The sequence below is a fragment of the Argiope bruennichi genome, chromosome 4 (assembly GCF_947563725.1).
Source record: "Argiope bruennichi chromosome 4, qqArgBrue1.1, whole genome shotgun sequence".
NCBI lineage: Eukaryota > Metazoa > Arthropoda > Arachnida > Araneae > Araneidae > Argiope > Argiope bruennichi.
In genome coordinates this window covers 143,526,283-143,540,174 of record NC_079154.1, presented here as the reverse complement: position 1 = coordinate 143,540,174, position 13,892 = coordinate 143,526,283, and positions in this window count along the sequence as shown.

Below are 13,892 nucleotides of genomic sequence, written 5' to 3'. Positions count from 1 at the left end.
TACGTTTTCATTTTGTGAAAGATTTGTTGGTAGACAATGTAATTAAATTAGAATATGTTCAAACAGAATGTTTGATTGCAGATTTTCTTACAAAAGCTGTAAGTGAAGAAAAGCTAAAATATTCTCTGAAAAATATTTCGTTAATTCTTTAATTTTTGTCTGTATAATTTTTTGTATTGTTGTGTGTATTTAATTTTTATAAATGCTCGAAAAATGTCACTCGCAGGAGGGGTGTTTTGGGATGAAGCGAGCGGACAATTTTTCTCGTGTAGGATTGTCTGTGTGATTACGCTTCTGGCGCTTCATTCCAATGCATTCCTCTCGCGAACTGCTTAAAATGATGCTGTGTGCGTAATTGTCAATACCTGTGTTCGTTTCTTTTCGTTTTCTATGTCTAATATATGTGCTGTCTTCAAAAACCAAGCTGAGATTTATTAAAAAGTAACAACAATTTGTATAGACATTTATTAAATTTAATGATAGTTGTTTTTTTTTTTTTTTTTTTTACAAAATTTTTCTTTTAGTTTATAAAAACTCTTTCGAAAAGAATATGTGTTGAAAAACATTCACTATGCCGAGGATGAAATGGATCGCTATAGATTTGGTTTCGAAAAAATGGATCTCAATATATGAAAGTTTGGGACCAGATTAAAGTAGTGGGGGATGGTTGAAGCTTGATATTAAAATACCGACTTTTAGAATTAAACAGGAGATGAATCTTCTGCATTTGCGCCAAAATAAAAAGTTTGTACATTACAAAAATATTTGGTCTCATTCAGATTTACACTTTTTTTTTCTTTCAAATTTCTCCTGAAAGGCTGACGAAGAATATGTGTGGCATACTTTTTATAATACAATTAGTCCATAAAGGCATCCAGGGTAAGAACCAAAAATTGGCAAAAAAGAAAATAATTTAGGCATACCTTTTTCGAAGATATTATAATTTTTTGCAACTTTGCAAATAGTTTTGTTGTGCACAATACTTACTTACATGTTCAAAAAAATTAAATTAATGTGTAATCGAGCGCCTATTCCAAAAAATAGAACAGGTGTTTATTTCCTTAACTATTTCAACTAGACATATATTTCCATAGCAAAGTTTCATCAAATAAAGTATTCCAATGTATGAAAATTATTTGGCTTCTCTATAGGGAAATGAAAAACTACAAGAATGAAAATTTTATGCTGAAATCAAGGCAAAGAAGTATTAATAAACAATTTTTTTACACTCATCTATAAAAATTCAAAGTTTAATGCTTCTATCTGTAAAATCTGAAATGTTATAAGTTAAATTTATTGTCTTCTTTTCTACACTAATAATGCATTTATTAAACTTTCATTAAATTTAAACAAACAAAAAAAACCGATTCGGTAATACATTAACAGAAGTGCCAGCACTTACGGCATTGATATAAAGTTGCATTCTTTTAGCAATAAATAATCATATGCGACCGAATTTACCTCTTGTGACTTAAAGATTCAAAAAAATAATCGACTAAGGTCTACAGAACGTGTACTGCCAAATCTAATTCATGATATAATACAGATGTAATGCCTGAAGGTGGCTATTCGACGTACTGTAGGACAAGATAGAATGAACCAAAGAGTTTTTAACACATTTATAGAAAATCGCCATTGTTGATGAGCATCTTGTGGAGAAAATGGAATTTTACTTCTCTAAAAGTGATAGTGTTAAAGGTATCTATCTCAAATAAAACAACATTTGTTTGTCCAAATGACATTTCTCTGAAGAGAAAGGTTTGATTTTGTTTATGGTAAGGCCCAATTGTAAAATTTTAGACATCGATCATGTAGCTGTCCGTATAATAATCCATGGGCACCAAGAATATTGTATGGATGTCATTTATTGCATTGAAATATTCTGTTTCTTGTGATATACACTGACGGAAAAAACAATTACAACACCAAGAAAAAATTATTGTAGAGTAATGAAATTTTAATAATGTATTTGTCTAGTTGGCATGTGTAATTGATTAAAGTTTCAAGATCACGGGTTAATTTAAGCTCAAGAAAAGGCCTTTCAAATGTGAAATGTTGTTACATTCATAACCGGTGTACCCTCCAGAATTTTGAATGCAAGCCTGCAAAAATTCATGCATTGTATCATACAGGTGCCAAATGTCGCTTTGTAGTACGGAATTCTATGATTGTTGTACTTGTTCTGTCAATAGTGGGACGGTCAATGCTGGCTGCGGATGATGCTGGAGTTGTCGTTCAATGATATCCTAAACGTGCTCAATTGGTGACAGATATGGTGATCTTGCAGGCCAAGGTAACATGTAGACACTCTGTAGAGCATGTTGAATTACAATAGCGGTATGAGTGTGAGCGTTATCCAGTTGGAAAACTCTCTCTTGAATGCTGTTCATGAATGGCAGCTCAACAAATTGAATTACCAGACTGACGTACAAATTTTCAGTCAGTGTGCTTGGGATAACCACGAGAGGGCTCCTACTGTCATAGGAAATTGATCCCCAGACCATGACTCCAAGTATAAGTCCAGTGTGTCTAGGTTGCAGACAGTTTGATTATAGTGTTCCCCTGCCCTCCTCCTGACCAACACACGACCATCACTGGCGCCAAGGCAGAACATGTTTCCATCAGAAAACATAACGGATCTCCACTCCGTCCTCCAATGAGCTCTGGCTTGACACCACTGGTGTCGCAAACGACAATGGCTTAGAGTCAGTGGAATGCACGCTACAGGGAGCCTAGCTCGGAGCTGTCCTTTAAGTTACCGATTTCTAACAGTTCGTTATGTCTTGTGGTGCTAACTGCAGCTCGAACTTCTGCCGCAGATGCAGTACAATGCGCCACAACCATATGCGGAATATGATCTTCCCTCTAAATAAGTGCCACTTGGTAGCCCAGAACCAGGTCTTCTTAAGACAGTACCATCCCTTGACTACTGCTCCCAACAGCCATTCACAATGGATACGGCCAAGTCTTTCTGCAATATCGCGGGAAGAAAATCCACCTTCTCGTAGCCCTATTACACGACCTCGTTTAAACTCGGAGAGTTGTTGATAATGGCTTCTTCGTCTTCTTAAAGTCATTTTTGGCTAACACCAACTCAGTACGTCAGATTTCAAAGATAAATCATGCTCACGAACTTTACAGCACGTATTTAAAGCAAACTGATATGTAAATTCTGAGTGGCGCTACTAGAGCTATGCTTATGCACCAGCGCGAAATTTGAATCGGTATCATCTTTCAGATGTATAAATATGCATACCAAATTTTGTTTATTTAGCACAAGTGCTTCTTGGTGTTGAGATTTTTTTCCCATTCAGAGTCGAACTCTATCGAAATCGAACTCTAAAATACATATATCACTGTTAAAGTGACTACGCACATCTTCTTAAATCATATGTAAATTGAAGGAAGGCACCAGATGACACGGATAGTGCGTCACAATGACGAGAGTGTAAGAGAGTGATGTATAAGAAATAGAGGCAAAAAAAAAAAAAAAAAAATTGTTCGCAAGCGCTTTATAAGCTTTTCAGTGCAATAACCGCATAGTTATGACACAAAGGAAGCATTTGGATGATTTTTTACATGATAGAATTATTGGCCGTCTGGAATGTGGGAATACAGAGCTGGAAGTATCCGAGGAACTTGGAATCGCCCAGAGTGTCATCTCCAGGCTTTGGCAACGATTCAAAGACGATGGTAATATGAGTAGACGTTACAGAACAGGTAGCCCCCGAGTTACAACGCCGAATGAGGACTGGTATTAGACAGTTACTGCCAAATGAAACATACGGAGCACAGCATCAGACCTGTCTCGTCAGCTCTCTTCAGCCACTGGTACGGCAGTTTCAAGGTAGATCGTGTACAGACGTTTAGGGCAGATTGGTCTATATGCTCGTAGGCCTGTCAGATGTGTTCCGCTTAATGCAACTCACTGTCGCCTGCGGTTAGCCAGAACTAGAGAGCATGCATTGTAGATACGGCAACAGTGGGCATGTGTGATGTTTTCCGATAAGTCCAGGTTTAGCTTGCAGTCCGATTCTCGTCGGAATTTTATATGAAATCAACGCTTGCTTGAAATAATCGCCAATGTGGTGTAATGCTAAAAAAGTCCAGCTTATCTAATATATAAAAATCTCATGTCACGGTGTTTGTGTTCGTACTCCTCCGAAAGGGCTCAACCGATTTTCATGAAATGTTTTATGTGTATTTGGTAGATATGAGAATAGGTCATAAAGTATATTTCACAACGCTAGGTAATTAGGATGTTCCTGTCCACATTCACCTTACACTGAGGAAATCAACGCTTGCTTGAAATCATTGCCACTGTGGCGTAATGCTAAAAAAGTCCAGCTTATCTAATATATAAAAATCTCATGTCACAGTGTTTGTGTTCGTACTCCTCCGAAAAGAATCAACCGATTTTCATGAAATGTTTTATGTGTATTTGGTAGGTATGAGAATAGGTCGTAAAGTATATTTCACAATGCTAGGAAATTAGGGTGTTCCTATCCACATTTACCGTACACTGAGGAAATCAACGCTTGCTTGAAATTATCGCCACTTTGGCGTAATGCTAAAAAAGTCTAGATTATCTAATATATAAAAATCTCATGTCACAGTGTTTGTGTTCGTACTCCTCCGAAAGAGCTCGACCGATTTTCATAAAATGTTTTATGTGTATTTGGTAGGTATGAGAATAGGTCGTAAAGTATATTTCACAACGCTAGGTAATTAGGGTGTTCCTATCCACATTCGCCGTACACATAGGAAAGCAACGCGTGCTTGAAATCATCGAAACTGTGGCGTAATGCTAAAAAAGTCCAGCTTATCTAATATATAAAAATCTCATGTCACGGTGTTTGTGTTCGTACTCCTCCGAAAGGACTCGACCGATTTTCATGAAATGTTTTATGTGTATTTTGTAGGTATGAGAATAGATCGTAAAGTATATTTCTCAACGCTAGGTAATTAGGATGTTTCTATCCCCATTCACCATACACTGAGGAAATCAACGCTTGCTTGAAATCATCGCCACTGTGGCGTAATGCTAAAAAAGTCTAGATTATCTAATATACAAAAATGTCATGTCACAGTGTTTGTGTTCGTACTCCTCCGAAAGGACTCGACCGATTTTCAGGAAATGCTTTATGTGTATTTGGTAGGTATGAGAATAGGTCATAAAGTATATTTCACAATTAGGGTGTTCCTATCCACTTTCATCATGCACTGAGGAAATCAACGCTTGCTTGAAATCATCGCCAAGGTGGCGTAATGCTAAAAAAGTCTATATTATCTAATATACAAAAATCTCATGTCACAGTGTTTGTGTTCGTACTCCTCCGAGAGGGCTCGACCGATTTTCATGAAATATTTTATGTTTATTTGGTAGTTATGATAATAGGTCGTAAAGTATATTTCACAACGCTAGTTAATTAGGATGTTTCTATCCACATTCACAGTAAACTGAGGAAATCAGGGCTTGTTTGAAATCATCGCCACTTTGGCGTAATGCTAAGAAAGTCCAGCTTATCTAATATATTAAAATCTCATTTCACGATGTTTGTGTTCGAACTCCTCAAAGAGGCTCGACCGATTTTCATGAAATGTTTTATGTGTATTTGGTAGGTAGGAGAATAGGTCGTAAAGTATATTTCACAACGCTGGGTAATTAGGGTGTTCCTATCCACATTCACCGTACACACAGGAAATCAACGCTTGCTTGTAATCATCGCCACTGTGGCGTAATGCTAAAAAAGTCCAGCTTATCTAATATATAAAAATCTTATGTCACGGTGTTTGTGTTCGTACTCCTCCGAAAGGACTCGACCGATTTTCATGAAATGTTTTATGTGTATTTGGTAGGTATGAGAATAGGTCGTATTGTATATTTCACATTGCTAGGTAATTAGGGTGTTCCTATCCACATTCACCGTACACTAAGGAAATCAACGCTTGCTTGAAATCATCGCCTCTGTGGCGTAATGCTAAAAAAGTCCAGCTTATCTAACATATAAAAATCTCATGTCACGGTGTTTGTGTTCGTACTCCTCCGAAAGGACTCGACCGATTTTCAGGAAATGCTTTATGTGTATTTGGTAGGTATGAGAATAGGTCGTAAAGTATATTTCACAATTAGGGTTTTCCTATCCACTTTCATCATGCACTGAGGAAATCAACGCTTGCTTGAAATCATCGCCACTGTGGCGTAATGCTAAAAAAGTCTAGATTATCTAATATATAAAAATTTCATGTCACAGTGTTTGTGTTCGTACTCCTCCGAAAGGGCTCGACCGATTTTCATGAAATGTTTTATGTGTAATTGGTAGGTATGAGAATAAGTCGTAAAGTATATTTCACAACGCTAGGTAATTAGGGTGTTTCTATCCGCATTCACCGTACACCTAGGAAATCAACGCTTGCTTGAAATCATCGCCACTGTGGCGTAATGCTAAAAAAGTCTAGATTATCTAATATATAAAAATCTCATTTCACAGTGTTTGTGTTCGTACTCCTCCTAAAGGGCTCGACCGATTTTCATGAAATGTTTTATGTGTAATTTTTAGCTATGAGAATAGGTCGTAAAGTATATTTCACAATGCTAATTAATTAGGGTGTTTCTATCTGCATTCACCGTACGCCTAGGAAATCAACGCTTTCTTGAAATTATCGCCACTGTGGCGTAATGCTAAAAAAGTCTAAATTATCTAATAAATAAAAATCTCATGTCACAGTGTTTGTGTTCGTACTCCTCCGAAAGAGCTCGTCCGATTTTCATGAAATTTTTTATGTGTAATTGTTAGCTATGAGAATAGGTCTTAAAGTTTATTTCACAATGCTAGGTAATTAGGGTGTTTCTATCCGCATTCACCGTACACCTAGGAAATCAACGCTTTCTTGAAATTATCGCCCCTGTGGCGTAATGCTAAAAAAGTCTAAATTATCTAATAAATAAAAATCTCATGTCACAGTGTTTGTGTTCGTACTCCTCCGAAAGAGCTCGTCCGATTTTCATGAAATTTTTTATGTGTAATTGTTAGCTATGAGAATAGGTCGTAAAGTTTATTTCACAATGCTAGGTAATTAGGGTGTTTCTATCCGCATTCACCGTACACCTAGGAAATCAACGCTTTCTTGAAATTATCGCCCCTGTGGCGTAATGCTAAAAAAGTCTAGATTATCTAATATATAAAAATCTCATGTCACAGTGTTTGTGTTCGTACTCCTCCGAAAGGGCTCGTCCGATTTTCATGAAATGTTTTATGTGTAATTGGTAGCTATGAGAATAAGTCGTAAAGTATATTTCACAACGCTAGGTAATTAGGGTGTTTCTATTCGCATTCACCGTACACCTAGGAAATCAACGCTTGCTTGAAATCATCGCCACTGTGGCGTAGTGCTAAAAAAGTCTAGATTATCTAATATATAAAAATCTTATGTCACAGTGTTTGTGTTCGTACTCCTCCGAAAGAGCTCGTCCGATTTTTATGAAATGTTTTATGTGTAATTGGTAGCTATGAGAATAAGTCGTAAAGTATATTTCACAACGCTAGGTAATTAGGGTGTTTCTATCCGCATTCACCGTACACCTAGGAAATCAACGCTTGCTTGAAATCATCGCCACTGTGGCGTAATGCTAAAAAAGTCTAGATTATCTAATATATAAAAATCTCCTGTCACAGTGTTTGTGTTCGTACTCCTCCGAAAGGGATGGACCGATTTTTATGAAATGTTTTATGTGTATTTGGTAGGTATGAGAATAATTTGTGAAGTATATTTCATAAAGCTAGGTAATTAGGATGTTCCTATCCACATTCACCGTACACCTAGGAATTCACCGCTTGCTTGAAATAATCGCCACTGTGGCGTAATGCTAAAGAAGTCCAGCTTATCTAATATATAAAAATCTCATGTTTGGTGTTTGTGTTCGTACTCCTCCGAAAGGGCTCGACTGATTTCCATGAAATGTTTTATGTGTATTTGGTATGTATGAGAATAGGCCGCAAAGTATATTTCACAACGCTAGGTAATTAATGTGTTCCTATCCACATTCACCGTACACTAAATAAATCAACGCTTTCTTGAAATCCTCGCAATTGTGGCGTAATGCTAAAAAAGTCCAACTTATCTAATATATAAAAATCTCATGCCACGGAGTTTGTGTTCGTACTCCTCCGAAAGAGCTCGACTGATTTCCATGAAATGTTTTATGTGTATTTGGTAGGTATGAGAATAGGCCGCAAAGTATATTTCACAACGCTAGGTAATTAGGGTGTTCCTATCCACATTTACCGTACACTCAGGAAATCAACGCTTGCTTGAAATCATCGAAACTATGGCGTAAAGCTAAAAAAGCCTTGATTATCTAATATATAAAAATCTCATGTCACAGTGTTTGTGTTCGTACTCCTCCGAAAGAGCTCGACCGATTTTCATGAAATGTTTTATTTTTATTTGGTAGATATGAGAATAGGTCGTAAAGTATATTTCACAACGCTGGGTAATTAGGGTGTTCCTATCCACAATCACCCTACACCTAGGAAATCAACGCTTGCTTCAAATCATCGCCACGGTGGCGTAATGCTGAAAAAGTCCAGCTTATCTAATATATAAATATCTCATGTTTGGTGTTTGAGTTCGTACTCCTTCGAAAGGGATGGACCGATTTATATGAAATGTTTTATGTGTATTTGGTAGGTGTGAGAATAGGTCGTAAAGTATATTTCAAAATGCTAGGTAATTAGGGTGTTCCTATCCACATTCACCGTACACTGAGGAAATCAACGCTTGCTTGAAAGCATCGCCACTATGGCGTAATGCTAAAAAAGTCTAGATTATCTAATATAGAAAAATCTCATGTCACAGTGTTTGTGTTCGTACTCCTCCGAAAGGGCTCGACCGATTTTCATGAAATGTTTTATGTGTAATTGGTAGGTATGAGAAAAGGTCGTAAAGTATATTTCAAAATGCTAGGTAATTAGGGTGTTCCTATCCACATTCACCGTACACTGAGGAAATCAACGCTTGCTTGAAAGCATCGCCACTATGGCGTAATGCTAAAAAAGTCTAGATTATCTAATATAGAAAAATCTCATGTCACAGTGTTTGTGTTCGTACTCCTCCGAAAGGGCTCGACCGATTTTCATGAAATGTTTTATGTGTAATTGGTAGGTATGAGAAAAGGTCGTAAAGTATATTTCACAACGCTGGGTAATTAGGGTGTTCCTATCCACATTCATCGTACACCTAGGAAATCAACGCTTTCTTGAAATTATCGCCACTGTGGCGTAATGCTAAAAAAGTCTAGATTATCTAATATATAAAAATTTCATGTCACAGTGTTTGTGTTCGTACTCCTCCGAAAGGGCTCGACCGATTTTCATGAAATGTTTTATGTGTATTTGGTAGATATGAGAATAGGTCGTAAAGTATATTTCACAACGCTGGGTAATTAGGGTGTTCCTATCCACATTCACCCTACACCTAGGAAATCAACGCTTTCTTGAAATTATCGCCACTGTGGCGTAATGCTAAAAAAGTCTAGATTATCTAATATATAAAAATCTCATGTCACAGTGTTTGTGTTCGTACTCCTTCGAAAGGGCTCGTCCGATTTTCATGAAATGTTTTATGTGTAATTGGTAGCTATGAGAATAAGTCCTAAAGTATATTTCACAACACTAGGTAATTAGGGGGTTTCTATCCGCATTCACCGTACAACTAGGAAATCAACGCTTTCTTGAAATTATCGCCCCTGTGGCGTAATGCTAAAAACGTGTAGATTATCTAATATATAAAAATCTTATGTCACAGTGTTTGTGTTCGTACTCCTCCTAAAAGGCTCGTCCGATTTTCATGAAATGTTTTATGTGTATTTGGTAGATATGAGAATAGGTCGTAAAGTATATTTCACAACGCTGGGTAATTAGGGTGTTCCTATCCACATTCACCCTACACCTAGGAAATCAACGCTTTCTTGAAATTATCGCCACTGTGGCGTAATGCTAAAAAAGTCTAGATTATCTAATATATAAAAATCTCATGTCACAGTGTTTGTGTTCGTACTCCTCCGAAAGGGATGGACCGATTTTTATGAAATGTTTTATGTGTATTTGGTAGGTATGAGAATAATTTGTGAAGTATATTTCATAAAGCTAGGTAATTAGGATGTTCCTATCCACATTCACCGTACACCTAGGAATTCACCGCTTGCTTGAAATCATCGCCACTGTGGCGTAATGCTAAAGAAGTCCAGCTTATCTAATATATAAAAATCTCATGTTTGGTGTTTGTGTTCGTACTCCTCCGAAAGGGCTCGACTGATTTCCATGAAATGTTTTATGTGTATTTGGTATGTATGAGAATAGGCCGCAAAGTATATTTCACAACGCTAGGTAATTAGGGTGTTCCTATCCACATTTACCGTACACTCAGGAAATCAACGCTTGCTTGAAATCATCGAAACTATGGCGTAAAGCTAAAAAAGCCTAGATTATCTAATATATAAAAATCTCATGTCACAGTGTTTGTGTTCGTACTCCTCCGAAAGAGCTCGACCGATTTTCATGAAATGTTTTATGTGTATTTGGTAGATATGAGAATAGGTCGTAAAGTATATTTCACAACGCTAGGTAATTAGGGTGTTCCTATCCACATTCACCGTACACATAGGAAATCAACGCTTGCTTGAAATCATCGCCACTTTACGTAATGCTAAAAAAGTCTAGATTATCTAATATAAAAAATGTCATGTCACAGTGTTTGTGTTCGTACTGCACTGAAATGGCTCGAAAGATTTTCATGAAATGTTTTATGTGTATTTGGTAGGTATGAGAATAGGTCGTAAAGTATATTTCACAACGCTAGGTAATTAGGGTGTTCCTATCCACATTCGCCGTACACATAGGAAAGCAACGCGTGCTTGAAATCATCGAAACTGTGGCGTAATGCTAAAAAAGTCCAGCTTATCTAATATATAAAAATCTCATGTCACGGTGTTTGTGTTCGTACTCCTCCGAAAGGACTCGACCGATTTTCATGAAATGTTTTATGTGTATTTTGTAGGTATGAGAATAGATCGTAAAGTATATTTCTCAACGCTAGGTAATTAGGATGTTTCTATCCCCATTCACCATACACTGAGGAAATCAACGCTTGCTTGAAATCATCGCCACTGTGGCGTAATGCTAAAAAAGTCTAGATTATCTAATATACAAAAATGTCATGTCACAGTGTTTGTGTTCGTACTCCTCCGAAAGGACTCGACCGATTTTCAGGAAATGCTTTATGTGTATTTGGTAGGTATGAGAATAGGTCGTAAAGTATATTTCACAATTAGGGTGTTCCTATCCACTTTCATCATGCACTGAGGAAATCAACGCTTGCTTGAAATCATCGCCAAGGTGGCGTAATGCTAAAAAAGTCTATATTATCTAATATACAAAAATCTCATGTCACAGTGTTTGTGTTCGTACTCCTCCGAGAGGGCTCGACCGATTTTCATGAAATATTTTATGTTTATTTGGTAGTTATGATAATAGGTCGTAAAGTATATTTCACAACGCTAGTTAATTAGGATGTTTCTATCCAAATTCACAGTACACTGAGGAAATCAGGGCTTGTTGGAAATCATCGCCACTTTGGCGTAATGCTAAGAAAGTCCAGCTTATCTAATATATTAAAATCTCATTTCACGATGTTTGTGTTCGAACTCCTCAAAGAGGCTCGACCGATTTTCATGAAATGTTTTATGTGTATTTGGTAGGTAGGAGAATAGGTCGTAAAGTATATTTCACAACGCTAGGTAATTAGGGTGTTCCTATCCACATTCACCGTACACCTAGGAAATCAACGCTTTCTTTAAATCATCGCCACTGTGGCGTAATGCTAAAAAAGTCCAGATTATCTAATATATAAAAATCTCATGTCACGGTGTTTGTGTTCGTACTCCTTCGAAAGGACTCGACCGATTTTCATGAAATGTTTTATGCGTATTTGGTAGGTATGAGAATAGGTCGTAAAGTATATTTTACAACGCTAGGTAATTAGGGTGTTCCTATCCACATTCACCGTACACACCGGAAATCAACGCTTGCTTGTAATCATCGCCACTGTGGCGTAATGCTAAAAAAGTCCAGCTTATCTAATATATAAAACTCTTATGTCACGGTGTTTGTGTTCGTACTCCTCCGAAAGGACTCGACCGATTTTCATGAAATGTTTTATGTGTATTTGGTAGGTATGAGAATAGATCGTAAAGTATATTTCACAACGCTAGGTAATTAGGGTGTTCCTATCCACATTCACCGTACACATAGGAAATCAACGCTTTCTTTAAATCATCGCCACTGTGGCGTAATGCTAAAAAAGTCCAGATTATCTAATATATAAAAATCTCACGTCACGGGGTTTGTGTTCGTACTCCTCCGAAAGGACTCGACCGATTTTCATGAAATGTTTTATGTGTATTTGGTAGGTATGAGAATAGATCGTAAAGTATATTTTACAACGCTAGGTAATTAGGATGTTTCTATCAATTCACCATACACTGAGGAAATCAACGCTTGCTTGAAATCATCGCCAAGGTGGCGTAATGCTAAAAAAGTCTAGATTATCTAATATACAAAAATGTCATGTCACAGTGTTTGCTTTCGTACTCCTCCGAAAGGACTCGACCGATTTTCAGGAAATGCTTTATGTGTATTTGGTAGGTATGAGAATAGGTCGTAAAGTATATTTCACAACGCTAGTTAATTAGGATGTTTCTATCCACATTCACCGTACACTGAGGAAATCAGGGCTTGTTTGAAATCATCGCCACTTTGGCGTAATGCTAAAAAAGTCCAGATTATCTAATATATAAAAATCTCATGTCACGGTGTTTGTGTTCGTACTCCTTCGAAAGGACTCGACCGATTTTCAAGAAATGTTTTATGCGTATTTGGTAGGTGTGAGAATAGGTCGTAAAGTATATTTTACAAAGCTAGGTAATTAGGGTGTTCCTATCCACATTCACCGTACACATAGGAAATCAACGCTTGCTTGAAATCATCGCCACTGTGGCGTAATGCTAAAAAAGTCCAGCTTATCTAATATATAAAAATCTCATGTCACGGTGTTTGTGTTCGTACTCCTCCGAAAGGACTCGACCGATTTTCATGAAATGTTTTATGTGTATTTGGTAGGTATGAGAATAGATCGTAAAGTATATTTCACAACGCTAGGTAATTAGGGTGTTCCTATCCACATTCACCGTACACATAGGAAATCAACGCTTGCTTGAAATCATCGCCACTTTACGTAATGCTAAAAAAGTCTAGATTATCTAATATAAAAAATGTCATGTCACAGTGTTTGTGTTCGTACTGCTCTGAAATGGCTCGAAAGATTTTCATGAAATGTTTTATGTTTATTTGGTAGGTATGAGAATAGATCGTAAAGTATATTTCACAACGCTAGGTAATTAGGGTGTTCCTATCCACATTCACCGTACACATAGGAAATCAACGCTTGTTTGAAATCATCGCCACTTTGGCGTAATGCTAAGAAAGTCCAGCTTATCTAATATATTAAAATCTCATTTCACGGTGTTTGTGTTCGAACTCCTCAAAGAGGCTCGACCGATTTTCATGAAATGTTTTTTTTGTGTAAATGGTTGGTATGAGAATAGGTCGTAAAGTATATTTCACAATTAGGGTTTTCCTATCCACTTTCATCATGCACTGAGGAAATCAACGCTTGCTTGAAATCATCGCCACTGTGGCGTAATGCTAAAAAAGTCTAGATTATCTAATATATAAAAATTTCATGTCACAGTGTTTGTGTTCGTACTCCTCCGAAAGGGCTCGACCGATTTTCATGAAATGTTTTATGTGTAATTGGTAGGTATGAGAATAAGT